Source organism: Erithacus rubecula (assembly GCF_903797595.1).
Source record: "Erithacus rubecula genome assembly, contig: scaffold_410_arrow_ctg1, whole genome shotgun sequence".
NCBI classification, from domain to species: Eukaryota; Metazoa; Chordata; class Aves; order Passeriformes; family Muscicapidae; genus Erithacus; species Erithacus rubecula.
The window spans coordinates 1-14,652 of record NW_027635927.1 but is presented as its reverse complement, the minus strand read 5'-3'; the positions used below and the strand labels follow the sequence as shown (position 1 = coordinate 14,652).

The following is a 14,652-nucleotide window of genomic DNA, read 5'->3' as shown; positions in this document are numbered from 1 at the left end:
ACAAGTCACAAGTGACATTCTCACAAGCAAAATATTGAGGGATTTCTAGAAGACTGTTGAATATTTCTTTTACAGATCTTTGCAAGTGAATACTTCAATTGCATTAAAAGTTCAGGCAAATTTCAGAGGAATAGCTTTTTACCTTCACTGCCAGCCAATTTTGTTTTCAGAATGAAGCAGTTGGATGGCAGTAGTTTGTTTTTGTTAAAAAGTATGCTTATGCCAGTAGACATTGTAGCGATGTTTGAGCTCCAAGGTGGCACATTCTGCATTAAATAATGAGTTCAGGACACAATCCAAATTTTGTTACATCTGAGTAACCTGAGGTAAACTGTTTCCATTTCACACCTATGCAAACAATTGCATCTAGAGCTGAGGAAAACACAAAGGGTTTTGGTGCCTGTTCGAGTCAAAATTCACATTTCCAGTTGAAATTCTTCTTGGAGCTCACTCCAGTATGTGCTTCCTTAGTACCAAATAAATCCCAGCCTGGAGTGCTGCCCAAAACTTGTGATCTTTTTGGGACCCACTCTTACCTGGTTTGTCAGCTGAGCTCTGACCAATTCAGTTATACTCAGGTATTTGATTTCAAGGAAAACCCTTGCCTATAAATTCCAGCAATTGGGAAAGGATGGCTTTCTCCTTGAACTCTTGGCTGCATTGGAGGCTCAGTGATGGTCACTCACTGAAAGTGCAGCTCTTGCTCTGCCTTAGCTTAGTGCAGAGCATTTTAAGGTGACAGTGTTGTGTCTTTTTGGAGAGACAAAATTAAACCCACAAATTTCTCATTAGGGATGTGCTGTTTCACATGTGAATGACGATTTCTGTGATTCTTGGTGAGAGTTTACATAGATCCTAAGGGAATACTTCACATTCAGCAATTGGTATTGAAGAGTGGCAGTAGTGAGACAATTGTGGAACTGGGGCTGGCAAATTTTGCTTTGGCCTGGCACAGAGGAACTCAGGTGAGACAGGTCTGGTTGCTGGTAGGGTAGAGGGTGCCCTTGCAACCTGCTCCACATAGTGCCAGTCAGGGATTGGGCTTTGTTACAGAATCAGAGAATATTCTGACCTCACAGTGATCCACAAGGATATGCAAGTTCAGCTCTGTCTCAAAGAATTCCGTCATAATTTTAAATCAACTTGCTTGCCTTCTCCCAAATTCCCCTTATGACATTTCTTTTTCTGTTTTCGTTTCCTTTGGAAAACAAGTAGACATCATAAGAGCCTAACCAAACATTTCACATTGTGCACCTGAGAAGAAGAAAACAGCCATGAAGCCAGCAGAGAGTGAAGAGAGTCCTTGCACTGCTGTTTATCGCCGACCCTACAGGGACAGGGTGATTCATTTGCTTGCTCTGAGGACATACAAGAAGCCAGAGTTACTTGCCCACTTGCAGAGAGATGGAGTCATGCAAAAGGACAAGGGAACCCTTGGCAAGATCCTCCAGCAGGTGAGATTGTGCAGTTTGGCTCCAGCAATTTTCTTCCGCCACGTTGTTCTTTTATCCTTAATTTTACTTGTTCCTCCACTGTTTAAATAAGAAACTTTCCTTTTAAAATATTTCCTGTTCAACATGGCTGTTGTTGAATTATGCAAACATTCATATATCATCAGAATATTTCCTCTTTTGCTATGAGCAACGTCCAGGGGGATAATTCAGATGGACACAGTTTTGGATGCACGGAGTTGCTTCTTAAATGGATTCACATACTTGCTTCCCTTCCCAACACAATATTAGTTGTGTTTTTAAGACATGAATTCTTGATTCTGGGTATATTTGTTACTTTGCAGTTTTTATAATGAGAGACAGACATCAACAGAGACCACCAGAGCAATATCAGTGTTTACTATGTTTTCAAAGAAAGAAAAAGGGCAGATTTTGAGAGATGGTGGTGGTGTGTTGTTGAGTTATTTAATGTGTTGTAGCAGTCAAATTGATGGAGATTTTCCTGTTTCCATCTCAGCAGGAACTCTCAGCAGTGTCAGGTGATGAAGTCTAAACCAGCACACTTCATATCAGTGGTCTTGAGGTTTTACTATCTCATTTTACCTTTTTGAGTAGATTTTGTATTTGTCTTGAGAAAGATATGAACCTCATTTACTGCCAAAGGAATAGAACAAGACAAGAGCATGACTTTCTCATAGAAGGACTCTGCAGGAATGAACCCTGGCTCTGCCACATGAAGAGGGAGGGACACTGGGCCTGACCAGCTCTGCTTACACATTGTGGCACTAAATGTTGTTTTGAAAGGAACACTTATGAAATATGAATACTCACTTGTTTCCAATCAGTGATGCTTTGATTCAGCTTAAAACTCATGTGGTAGAGGAATAAATCCTCTCTGTGTCAAAGGACATTAATCAGTTCCAGTTGGGTGAACACAAAGAGGTGTTCAGAACCAGTTGGATTTCTGTAGTTTGCATTTAGCAACCATAATAAAGGTTTGTTTTCTGAAATGTCTGCCTGTAGGTAGCCAACCTGAATCTAAAGGATAATTCCTTCAGTCTGAAGGAACATCTGTTTCAGACCCTTCAGACTGATTGGCCTGGCTACACTGAAATGGATAGGGAGAAGTTGAAGGTGATACTTGCTAGGTAAGTTCAGTCTTTAGAGGAAGGAGAAGAGACTCTTCAGAACAAACACCCTGCGAGATGAAGCCTCACTTGTTAGAATATACTGAGTCAGCAGCAACCCATCAGGGTCCTGCAGTCCAACTCCCTGGCCCTGCACAGGACACCACAAGAATCACACCCTGTGCCCAAGACTGTTGTCCAAATGCTTCCTGAGCTCCTGCTACAGTGACCAGGGGCCACGAGAGCCTGTTCCAGAGCTTGGACGCTCTCTGGGGCAAGAATGTTTTCCTGATATCCAGCCTAAAGCTCCCTCAAATCAGCTTCATGCTGTTTCCTTGGCTCCTGACACTGAATGTCTGTATAACCTGAAACAAAAGAACTATGACTGTTGATATTGAGGCCTTCGAACATGAAATGTTTCACCACCCTCACAGCAAATCAACTCCATCTCAGAACCCCACCAGCACCAGGCAAGCACCATCTCCAGGACCTTCTGAGACACATGCTCCAGCAAGACCTGCTCAGGTATTTGGTGCATTTTTAACATTCTCTATTGTGTATTAAGGTTTGGCCCTCTGCTGATGGTGTAAAAGCTGTGATGTGACCAGGCCAAAGCATGTTGTGCCTCAGGCATTCTGACTGCTTTGGCAGGAAGGTTGTGATCAGAAGAGAGGATCCTGCAGGGGTGCAGCAGCACTGTCCTGAGCCAACTTTCTGCTCTGCCTGGAGACTTGAGCTCAGTCCCTGATCTCAACTCATTCCCTGCAGAAGGACTCAAAGGGCTGGCTCTGCATGCATGACAAAACTGGGACAAAAGACTACTGTACATAAGAGGCTGCTGTACATAAAAGGGTGGGGCAGATGGGGCCCTCTGGGTTCCTTTTCTCTCTCTCTTGCTTTCATTCTCATTGTTTACTCCAGATCTACACTATCCATGTGAAATGACAGGATCTAGGGAAGTGTGATATTCCCTCACTCCCTTCTCTGCCTTAATTTCTCTCCTCCTTTGCCCTGCCTGGGAACAGCATGGCTGTCCTGTTCTACTCAATCCTCAATCCTGGATTTTGCTGTGGGAGTGAGGAGCTTGTGGCCGTGTGCTGTGCCATGTGAGCCAACACCTTTGAGAAGGTCCTTGGGAGGAGCTGAGAGATGGAAGTGAACTGAAGAAAATGGAAGAGCTCATAAGTCACCACTTGTGAAAGTCTCTTGTGTAAAGTAAAGAATATTTCAGCCATCAGCTTTTGAGTTTAAAGAGTGGAGTGGCTGCTGGAGTGAAGGCAACCGCACCTAAAAGCACAAGATTGTCCTGACATGTGACTGATGTCTTTTTTCATCATCCTGATGAGAATTCACAACCAACCAGCACACCCTGTACTCCTGGGTTGTGTCAGTGATGCACTGATCTTGTCTTTAACAGGGAGACAGCTAAAACAGACTCTTTAGTAAATCATGTGTATGTGTGACATCAAGAGCTGTGTACAAGCATGAATTGGGAGCTAGAAAAAAAAACAACTGGACCTCCCCATTTTGGGGAAGCCTTAGATAGAGCTGCTGAAGGGAGTGTCTTTCTACCAAAACCTTTTAGCTACAAACTTGAATTCTTGATGAGAAAGTAGGAATGACATAGAGCATGAATGATCTTTTCATTTAAGGAAAATTTGTTTTTAACCATTGACACTTCAGAAATGCTGCTATTTTACAAATGGGATCAAATCCTGATCCTGATCATAGATTAATGAATTAATTATTTTGTTATTGATGCAGAAACGGCCTCTGGCTTCTGACTTCACCAGTCCTGTGCTGAGCAAGAAGAGGCGAATTGGTCACCAGCAGTTCACCAGTCATGTCCAGCCAGCAGCTGGAGGTATCTCTTCCTCCTGGGTGCTGCCTTCCACAGCCCTTTGTAATCAGAACATGTCTCCAAGGGTTGGCTCCATTTCCCCCTGCACCCATGAGGTGCACCAGAACAACAAGTTCCAGAGTTCTAGAGTCCCAGAGCCTGCCATGGAGCAGGTGGAGATCTCCAATTCAAACGGAGAGAAAAATGAATTGGGAAGGCTGAAGCAGTCACATCCTTTGGATTTTGATGAAGTTATTAATATGCTGCTTTTCCTAACTCCTCCCTGGAGAACTGTGGTGTAAAGATTTGGTTATTCAGACAGCCTCTGCCTGAATTAGGCAACAAGTGAGATCCTTTTCAATTGTACAGATGTTATTAACAGTAAATGGAACCCAGAGAGATAGAAAGGAATAAGAAAAGAGAGGTGGGGTGCAGAGAAGAGAGAAACATTAGTTATGAAAACATCACCACCACATGGATTCTCTGTGGTACAGCCAGTCCATCTTCACCCTTGGTCTTGTCAGTGGTGGGGGTCCCCAAATGGCTCTGGAGGTACCACCTTTATACTGCCCAAGATTTGAGTACCCACAGGTACAGATTGTCACAGCTGCTCTTAGATCTCGGGCTGGAAGGGATGCAAGTGTCTTTTCCTTACACACAGTCTCTACAGCAATAACAATATTCTTGCTTGAGTCTAAAAACACGTGAGCATTGTTCTTCAGGAGCCACAAAATTCAGAGCAGCTGGTGAAGGAAAAATCTGGACTGTGTTTCAAGTTGGGGCTTAGGCTGCAGCTTTTGTGCTGACTGAGCCATGAGAGCAAAGGCACTTTTGGAAATGAAATGCTCACAGCAAAGATGTTCTTACAGATTGTATTGAACATACTGTGACTCTCCTGCTGACAAGAGTGCAGAAAATTTTCATCCAAACTTTGTTTCATGGGAACTTTGGGCCTCTGGAATGGACAAGGAAGTGGCCATAAAAACATGGCATGAGAAGAACTCCAGCTTTTTTCTCTATTTCTTTTTAGAACCTCCATGTTCATCACTCTCTCTCCCCCTCTTTCTATCTCAAGCTGTTGTCTTTTGTGAAACTGCATCTGCTGCTGCATGACTGGAATGGCTGTAGAGATGCCACCTCATGCATTCAAAACAGAAAAGCTGAGCTGGGCTTTACACGATGGTAGTACAGTAGAGAAAAGTGGCCATGCCTTTTTTCTACAGCCCAGAACTGGACACTGGAGAGAAAATTCTGTGTGCCCCATTATTGATTTTGGAGCTTTTTTCAGAGTAATTTTCTGTGATAACAAAGCTCTGAAGGACTTTTACAAGACCACCCAGTGGGTATTTTTTGGCTTTTGAAAGATCTCCTGATGAAGAGTGTCAAAAATTCTGCTTTTCTGCAGGAGAAGGAAAACAAACTTCCATTGTCTCCACATGCTCTGCCACAAACACCCAAGCAGACTACTTGAGGTGAGTGAAAGAGCAGTTGAGCCTTGGCACTCGCAGTGGGTGCCCTGTGAAGCTCTTCCCAGTTTTGAAAGGATGATGTTGAGAAGGTTTTGCTGGCCCTGCACGGCTAAGAGCTGAAATGAACACCGAGGTGGGTTCAGGCTGGGCTGGCCCTCCCTTCCTGCAGTGCAGTTGCTCAGGGTCAGCTGCAGCAGTGGTGCTGCATCCCCCCCTTGTATTTGCAGTGCAGGAGGGGAGGCAGAACTGTGTGTGTGTGGTATCAAACACTGGAATGGCTGCCAGCTGCTGTCAGAGCAGTGATGTTGGCAAGGGCACCCAGGCCTCCTGCAGCCCTGGGGCTCTGGGGCAGCTGTGCCCTTTGGAACAGGCACTGCAGGGCCCTGGGTCACACTGGATACAGCCAGGGATGCTCTGTGGGAAGGCTGAGGGCAAGGTGGTCCTGCAGGGGAGCAGCTGAGTGAGGCCTGTGCAAGGACTCTTTCTAGGAAATGTCACTGGGCAGAACCCAGAAGTCCAGGCTATTTCTTCTCTAGTACCTCCCCAGATGTTGAAAGACTTCTGTGGATTTCAGAACACACCAGCACAGCAGTCAGGTGCATCTGGCCTGGGATGCATCCCTGGCACAAGCTGCTCTCTGTCTTGATATTGAATTTCAACTTGTTAAATATTTACTGCTTGCAGCAATGAATCTCAGGAGGTTTATAAGGATTTTTTCCAGTGTGGAGGGAGTTTTTGTCATTCAAAAGAACCTGGTGTACAGTTCCAGAAAAGCAGAAGCATTGGTGTGTCAGTGTTGGGAAGTGGTGTCTGTTTCTCTCATTACCACTTCATCTTGCATTTTTATCACGAGCTTGGTAAACCTCACTCGTTTTTATTTGAATGAGAAGGGAATGAAGAAAATTTTTCACACATCAATTGCTTCAGGCATTAATGAGTTTTAGCCTCGTTAGGAGCTGATGTGGTTTGCGTTTTTGTAGTTGCACTTTCAGACTTATACAGAGTTTGTTTTTAATGGCTGCATTACAAGCACCTCTGATCAAGGCTCAGTTTTGTAAATGCTGTCCACTAGAAGAATCAAATATTATCATGAACTCTGCTTTGCTGTTAGACAGGCAGACATCAATGTAGGTCAAATATTCAATTCTGTGTAATCAGAACCATAAATTCAGTTCCTGCCAAAAATGTATTTCAGATGGGTTCTCAAAAGTAAATGTATATTTAAAAGTTTTTCCTATATAGAAAGATAATATAGCTTAGCTATGTTTATTCTCTTCCTGAAGCTGTGGTCTTTGTTGGTCATTTGATATTTGAAAGAAGTGCCAATATTTTCTAAATGTGCTTCATTTGCTAATGAAGAAAACCTCTACAATATAAACTATTAGTAACTAAGTGTCATAGAAATGTGGCAGATTTCTGGAGTGACCTGACTACATCCTCTTAAAGCAAAGAACTTGCATGTAGAAACAGTCAGTCCCAGAGCAACTAACTCGAACCTTGGGAGTCTCTGTTTGACATTTGCCATGTGGTTGGTGCAAAACGACACGTGTGCTTTATGGAATAGGAACACATTAGAATGTTCTCTTAGAGTTCACTCACAGAAAAATGATCTATATTTTTTTCCTTTAGAAAATACATTGCCATAGTCTCCTTGGAGCAACGCCAGGACTACAAGGATGACTTCAACGCAGAGTATGAGGAATACAGGAATTTACATTTTCAGATTGACAAGATCAACAAAGATTTCACACAGTTTTATGAACAATGGAAGTGTCTGATTCCAGGGTCTGAAGCCTATCAGGTAAAGAAAGATAAAACTCTGAGGAGTGTGTTTCATCACAGCAATGTTTTGGATTCCCTGGACTTGCTAAGTGATACAAAGGGAAACTGCAGCATTGTCACATGTGCTCAGACACTGCTTGGGCTGGGTCTGATTTTTGTGAGACCCTGCCCAAAACACCCTGTTTGAGCTTTCTGTGAACAAAGAGTAAGGTGAGGTGTGTCCCAAGCAGAGTCTTGGAGCATGTGCTCCTTCTGTTCCCTATTGAGAGGCTTAATTGCAGATCTTGGGGGATGCTGGAGCTGGGGATTGGTTTTTGCCAAGCTCCCAGAAGAGTGGTGGCTCAAAGAGAAGAAAATGTCTAGAATCAAACTGAGGGCTCTTTTAGTGTTTTGCATAGGTTTGCATTTTATGGTTGGAGTGAAACGTTCTTCTTTTTTTTTTTTTTTACTTTTTGAAGGTGCTGCTTCATCGAATCCTGACAGAGTATCAGCAGTTACAGCAGGTATGTGTGGCACCAGACCTGCAGGGACATGGTTACTGCTGAGTGTGGCTCAAGGCTTTTTTAAAGCAAAGGACATCAGATTCTAAACTCTGCAGAAATGTTTGCATGCCCTATTTTTCTTTTGCTTTCTCCTTCACAGGGTAGCCCCAGCTACTCTGAAATGAAGAGCAGGTGCCAGTGCCTCCACAAAAAGCTGTCCCATATTCAGAGCCGAATATCTGAATTTGACAAGCAATAAGTGGAGTCCTGGCACCACACATCTGCTTCAGCCATAAAAACCAGTGACCTCTGGATTTTTCTTTCAAATTTGAGATTAGGTGTTTAGGATTATATAAGTTAGTATTCAACAGTACTTTATGTTAGAACTGAGGAGTTGATTCTTTGTTCAAAATGTAGGATTAGATCAAAGAAGTTTAGGAAGTTTTAGAAGTAGAAAGAAGTTAGTATTGAACATGAACAATAAAGAAATTTCACTGTTGATAACTCCTTTGCTCATTTGGGCTTGTATGGTATTTAGAGTGGCTTTCTGATGGACAATTCTTTTCTTCAAGCCTCTTGGTTTATCCTTTGAATTAAAATATTTCAGTATGAGGTGGAAGCCCAGTACCTCTAATATGAAATTGTGCACATTTGAAGAAAATATTGTGGCAAATTTAAATTTTTTATGATAATAATTATAGGTGTGTTTTTTGAACTTCATATGAATTTAAACAGTTTGCATTAGGCAGAAGAGGCATTATTAAATTTGTGACAATATTCAGGTGTGAAAATACAGAAATCCTTGAATACTTACGCAGCCCACACATCTCCACCAGGTTCTGTAGAATGTCATCAAATAATGCACAGGTATGGAGACAATGGACTGGTGCTGCACTTATTTGTCAGTGGGCAGAGCTGTGAGAGGCAGGAATTCAAGGTGATTTTGGAATAGGATGAAGAAAGGGAAAGACAACTTCCATCTGGAGACAGAGTGGCACTGCTGTGCTGACCCAGGCAGAACAGGGCACAAGTTTCAAATCAATAGGAAAAAAGAGTTTTGTGGAAGGAAACCATGCTATCTAAGCTTTAGTGTTCTTTCCACAGCACATAGATTTAGAAAATGAATGTACATCAAATGTAAATATTCCTGTAAAGGGTTAGAAAAAAGTCCTTTATTTATGATTATTTCCACAAATATACCCCTGAATGAATAAAAAACCTCCACACCTACGTATATCATTAAGCAGGATACTCTGTAGATTCTCACATTAACACTGGCATAATTATGTAGGAGACTTGCAAAGTTTTAAAGATTTTTATTCTCCCTTTTCTTCTTCAAAACCTCCAAAACATGATGAAATTCACTTTTTAAACTGCAGACTGCTGTGTGCTGAAGCAAGCCATTATTTGCTTATTCATCATCATCATCTTTTCCCTGTCTGTTAAAGTCACTGATGCATTAATTGTTCATCCAAACTTGAAACAGTTCATGAAGAATCTGAAGACAAAATTAATGCACTGATTTCAGTTGAATTCATGTCCTCTGCCACTTCAAGCTGAAAGACTATTTATTACATGTCAGAATTAAGTCCTGATACCTTATAAATGGGGAAATATGAAATATAGGGACTAGATGACCATGTTTCAAGGGATCATTACATTTTAGTCTTATTTGGAGAAATTAGAGATCCAAGAGAGAAAAGACTGGTCAATTATCAGAGTGGAAGTAGGTGAAAAAGATGTCTAGGTGGGTGCAGTTGGAGGCAAAAATTAAGTATGTGGGAAAATGATTCTATATCAGATGATTTTAACATTACTACATGCATGATCTTCAAACAAACACATGGGGAAAAACTCTCATGACATAAATGTTGGTATTCCATACATTGAAGGAAGGAAGGGGAGAAAGAAAGCATGGAGTTTCCAGGAGTATCCAAATCAAGCACTTTATTCAGCATCACTATGGAATTTTCATTAAGGAAAAACACTAAATGGAGGGCTCACCACCCATTCAATTTTTTACTAACATTCAGTGAAAGAGACTAATTTGAGTGTAAAAGTTTGCATGTTGAAAACATGAGTGTGTTGAGAGATTTTTAAATCTGGCCCCAAGACAATTCACTGTTGAAAATTCAAGTCTAAAACTTTTCAAATTAAATGACCCTGGATGAAGTAGGAAACACAAGTCCTTCCCTTGAACCTTGACTTGCTTCTTCTAGCTCAATCCTGAAAATGGTAAAAGAAGATCCCTCAGAAATCAAATGAGCAGCAGGGTATATCCCTAAAAGGCAGCTGTAGATCTGAAATAACTTGGGAATCAGAGAGACATCAGTGAGCAACTTCTGAGTCAAACTGTTAGTGAAGAACCTTGTTCCAAGGAAAGGACAGTTTTTCTCAAGGAATTTGAGCAGCAGGATATCGAGGCTCATGGAGCTGGCAGGGATAAAGCAGACAAAGTGGGACATTTGTAGAAATTAACCCTGTGATTCAGTGATCACAGCAGGATGAAGAACCATTCTATCAGACCCTGGGATTAGTAAGAAATGTAGATGCCTCTGTTTATTATATTAGGCCAAGCTGTTCCTTGTCAGGTGGCAGCAGCTGCTCAGCAGAAGGCACAGCTTTAACTCGAGCTCATCACACCTGGAGGCAGCCCTAGAAGTGCTGCACACCTCAGCTGGTGCCAGAGCACAGGGACACCTGGACACCCTCTTGAGACCTGTGTGTGCCATGAACTAAAGGCATCTCCCCAGACCCAGCTATCCAATCCAGCACTTAGCACAGAAAATGTCACTGCCAGGGAAGTCTGCATACAGAGAAAAATGCAGTCACAAAACCTATTGGGAAATTGATATTATACAAGAAAAATTCAAATTCCGGTACTTTCTGTCATTAATGAATTTATATACTAGCTCTTCTCCTTAAAATGGAGTTAAATAGTGTACACTTCCTATAGCAGTACAATTCTTCATGCATTCACAGCTGGCAGAGCTCTCATACAACTTTTTTTTTCTCTTAAGTGTAAGGAAGGCCTTCGTTTAAATGAACTGTGCTGCTTCCTCTGAAAGATACAAAATCAGTGGAATAATAGGTGCAAAGTCATAGGTTCTTTAAGGCAGGCAACTCCTGTCTAATATAAGGATTGTTTACATTTAGCTTTATGTGCACTTAAAATTACAGTCATACAATATTCTTATGTTTGTGAAAATAATTTTAGTGCTCCCAGAAACTGCACAGTCAAATAAAGCTGAATTGGGATACAAATGTGTTCCTCACCATAAAAATAGCCAAACCAAGAACAGCTGCCAGTGATACTTTTCCTACGGTGCTGTTTGGCCCAGGTGTGGATAAAACCAGCATCTGCCCTGCTCAGATCATTCTGGCCCGTTGATCCGAGCCTGTCCCAGAGTGTCACGAACAAGGACATGGAAGTTCAGCAGCCCGTGCTCAGTGCCGTGTGCTCCTCTCAGGGCTCCAAGAGCTCCTCCAGGGATGGGATAAACCCCTGGCAGTGGGACCAGCTCCTGCTGTGCCAGCCAGGCAGCCTTGGATGGTGCTGGGGCAGCAGCCCATGCAGGGCTCGCTCAGTGTCAGCCCCGGGCACTGTGGGCAGTGCTGAATTCTCAGCAAAGCTCTGCTCAGGCTTTGGAGAAGTGCAGGTGATCTGTTGGATTGATCCCTGCAATGCTCAAATTCAGAGTCTGTGGGACAGTCTGGCTGGGTGAGTGAGAGTGATGTTCCCATTTGTCCTGTGGTCTTTTTGGGAATGCTGCCAAGGAGCCTGATGTCTCTTCTGGCCACCTGGAGGCATCTGCACATGCCAGGGAACTGTCAGTGGGGCAGGGTTAATCACGGGTTGTAGACTACTGCAAACAGGGTGGTGTCAAAACATCCCTGTGCTAATTCCTCTGTGCTAATGCCTGTGCCCCATGGGAAGAGTCCAACATCTGTGAAAAGCTCCTGCACATTCACAGCAGCCTCAGTAACTGTGTTTGTACAAGCATTCCAGAAAAGCGTGTTTGTAATTTCTCAGCCAGTCTGAAAAGTATTCCAAGGGTTTCAGCAAGCAATCGATGAATCGATCAAGCAGTATTTTTAAGGTTTAAAGAAAAGGAATTAGAGTAACAATTTGAAACAGTTACATTACAGCATCTTACATATCATATCCCAAATGAATTTTTGCATTAGAATTTTTGAGGAGACAAACTCCTCACAAACTAGGATAGCTGTATTTTCTCGACAGAGAAACACAAGTAAGGTTACAACACAATCAATAATTCATGTTTTCTTTGCAAGTTACATTAAACACAGCCTAAAAACATATGTGATAGGAAATAATTGTAAGTGGAGTTCTTAAATTACAAACTGCAGCAAATGCCTGTTGTACCTGTCTATGCAGCTCTCTTACCTCATGACTCATGAGGTAAGACTCAATAAACAGCTGAATGCTCTCAGGAGCTCCAAATTGTTCCTCTTAACATCCTGAATGGATGGGCAAAAGTAGCATTAAACAGTATAATAGAATTCACAGAATTACTAGGTTGGAAGAGACCAAAATGATCAAGTCCAATGCCCTAACACCCCAACTAGACCATGGCACCAAGTGCCACATCCTGTCTCTTTTTCTAACCACATCCAGGGATGGTGACTCCACCACCTCCCTGGGCAGACCATTCCAGTACTTTATCACTCTTTCAGTGAAAAACTTTTTCCTAATATCCAGTCTATATCTTCCCAGGCACAGCTTAAGACTGTGTCCTCTTGTTCTGTGTCCTCTTGTTCTGTGTCCTCTTGTTCTGCTGCCTGGTAAAAGAGACCAAACCCGCCTGACTACAAAAACCTTTCAGGGAGTTGTAAAGAGTGATAAGGTCACCCGTGAGTCCCCTTTTCTCCAGGCTAAACAACCCCAGCTCCCTCAGCCATTCCTCACAGGGCTTGTGCTCCAAGCCCCTCATCTGTCTTATTGCCTCCTCCAGACACGCTCAAGCATCTCAACATCCTCCCTAAACTGAGGGGCCCAGAACTGGAGAACATGATTGTAGACAGTGCTCTTTGGGCTGGTATGGTCAAGAACTGCTTTCCTCAGGAACTGATGGATAATCCCTCTCTAAGCCTCAAGAACTGCAGGATGAGTAAAGCCTGAATGGACAAACTTGCATTTCCCGTGTTACATGGTAATTCTTACATACTCTGAGAAGTGTTGAATAAAGCAGGGAAAAGATACCAGAGAAACATCCTCTCCTGACATGGTCTATGATCGGCAGGTAAGAAAAAAAAGTCAGTTTTCAAAATAGAAAAATAATGTTTGCATTGAAGAATTCCCTAGATCTGCCTGAGAATGTTGCACTTCAGAACAGGCAACAAAGCAAGATACGGATCCGAAAGAAACTTAGCTTAGAGTTGAGAATAAAAACACAGAAACACATATGACAACTATTAACCCATTTTATACACTCAATGGCTATGACTCAGTAACTTCTTATTCAAGTTGTGCAAGTTTTCATTCATTTTTTTCACATTTATTTGTAAGTAAGTCTGTACAGATAATGTAAGAAAAAGCATGACGTACAGTTAATACTGTCTAAAGAGTGTTGTTAAATACAGGCAGAATCAAATCCTGTCAAACTTATCTCCTGATAAGTCTCTGACTGGAAGGAAGAGTAGAAAAACCAGAACAAATGTAAAAAAGACAGGACTGATATAGCAGAACAAGTAGCATGTGGAAGAGAGAGCACAGCTGGTCAAGATATTCTGGCCTTGGTACAGACTATGGAACAAGAAACCACAGCTAGGAAGATCTTCATGTGCAGCTATCAGGATTTTGAAAATGTGTGGTTTTGTAAGGCTGCCAAGTAATGGAAACAATAGGCTGATTCTGTAACTGGGGAGATGTTGGCACGGAGAAAGATTATGGAAAGGCAAAAAACCACCAAGACACTTTCTTGATTGGTGCAGAAAAAGAGCAAGAAAGAGGAATTTACTGAAAGAAGCCATTGCCTTAAATAAGACAGTTTGTTGAAAACAAAATAGAGACAGATCACTGGTCAGAGAAAAGGACACCTCTCTCTCCTCCCTGACTTTCTCATGGACTGCAGGTGTTTACTCTCTGTTATGATCCTTGTCTTATGTTTACAATAGAGGAAAAAGTCTCCAGACTTGGGAAAAATCCTAGCTGGAGCTGGAAGTTTCATGGACTGAGAAAAATACTTAGAACTTCGAGGAAGAACCAGGCCTAGCTAAATGTGCCTAGGCCTTCAGCAGTGTCCCCCCCCCCCAATTCCCCCTTTTAGTTTTAAAAAGAAAAGAAAGAGAAGTGTTTGTAATCCTCCACAGGGCCTTTGTCAAAGGAGAACAGAACCCACTCCTCAGGAGATTCTGGATGACCTGAAGTGCCTAGGAAAATCTTCACAACTGGTCTGCTTTTAAACAAACTTAATTCTAAAACTTAATTCTAATTCAGTACACATAAAACCATCACCATTAACCAAACTTATCAAACAG

General features: G+C 42.3%; 1 long non-coding RNA gene across 2 annotated transcripts; it reads left to right on the top strand.

The window, feature by feature from the left end:
- The first annotated feature begins 1,369 nt into the window (after nucleotides 1-1,369).
- LOC306816181 lies at nucleotides 1,370-8,383 on the top strand. Of its 2 annotated transcripts, none has more exons than XR_013777594.1 (3): nucleotides 1,370-1,454; nucleotides 3,013-3,103; nucleotides 8,312-8,373. It is a non-coding gene; the product is annotated as an uncharacterized lncRNA (long non-coding RNA). The 2 variants fall into 2 exon arrangements; XR_013777593.1 differs by lacking the exons at nucleotides 1,370-1,454; nucleotides 3,013-3,103 and adding exons at nucleotides 7,556-7,688; nucleotides 8,128-8,172 and having other exon boundaries at nucleotides 8,312-8,383.
- The last annotated feature ends 6,269 nt before the right edge of the window (nucleotides 8,384-14,652 follow it).